Here is a 1,295-nt window from a genome sequence, read left to right as displayed (position 1 = left end):
CGCGGCTGGGGGGGAGGTTTCCGCTGTGCGACCGCCGCCGCCGCCTCTTCCTTCCCCTTCCCTCCCCTTCCCCTGCGCGGGGCCGCGCGCCCCCGCCGCGGGCCGCGGCCCCTCCGGCCCGGCTGGCGCCCCCCGCCTGCCTCTGCCTTCGTTTTATTTTGGGTGGTGGCTCTCGCCGGTTCCCCGGAAAGCCAGCACGTGTTCTCACTCTCTCTCTCTCTCTTTTTTTTAAATCCCACAACTCTCAGAAAAAATCCTTTTCTGCAAGTGGCAGCCCTGCCAACTCAGCTTGGGATCTGAAAGTCATGCTGCGCACTGGCTTGTGCAGCAGCAGCAACAATAAAGATAATGCAGCTGGAAGTTGGTTAATCATGCGTGAGTCAGAAAGGAATCCAACTTGCTCCACAGGACTAACAGGAGTAAAAAAAAAAAAAAAGTAGGCAATGTTTATTTTAGACACTGCTGTAAACAAACTATTCTGAGGCGTGGGAGCATATCAATCTGGTGAAGAGGTACCAATTTTTGGTCAGTTTTTGGACTGCGGCTGGACAACGGAGGGTGTTCAGTATTTGCCTCTCTCTTACTAGGCCCCAAACCCCCAAACAGCCTGTCAGTGCTGGTGTGCCCCACTGCTTCTCCTTTTGGTTTGTCTTCAGCACCACTGCTTCTATAACATACCCATTTTTCACTGTTACTAATGATGGTGCTTTGCTCTATGCTCGCTGGTCCAAGCACTCACACCACCCTCCCCTGACTCAAGGTTTCTATCCAAAAGCTGGCCTCAGCATCCTTTCACCGTTTCATCGTTCCCCTTCTTGAATTTGTCACTTGGAATTATTATGGGACTGAATCTCGGTGCCGTTTGATCATGGTCAGCCGGGGACATAATGCACAAATTGCAGAGCACCGGTGGTGTGGCTGTTCCTGCGGGGTTGTACTCTTCATCCAGGACCCGTTGCAGGAACTTGGAAGGATGATAGAGGTGCACACTCTCTCCGCTTGAGCCACTCCCCCAGAGTGACCCTCTGCTTCCCGGGATCCCGACGAGGCGGGACTGCGTTTTTGCCGATTATTCTTATCCTGCCCCCCTATCCGTAAAGCTTTTCTGCTGCAAACTTCCTGGCAGCCCTCCTTGCTTTCCTGTTAAAGGAGGGAGTGGGCTAGTCCGTTCTGCCACGCTGCTTTTCCCCATGTGTCTTGGGGTTGCTCCGTGACAGTCCTTCACCTGAGCCACAAGGTCATCAGTCCTGACGGACGGCAGCTGCCCTCGTGGGCACCGTCTCAGGTGGCAGTAT

Source organism: Apteryx rowi, unplaced genomic scaffold (genome assembly GCF_003343035.1).
Source record: "Apteryx rowi isolate R43461 unplaced genomic scaffold, aptRow1 scaffold_103, whole genome shotgun sequence".
NCBI classification, from domain to species: Eukaryota; Metazoa; Chordata; class Aves; order Apterygiformes; family Apterygidae; genus Apteryx; species Apteryx rowi.
This window is presented reverse-complemented; position numbering follows the sequence as displayed.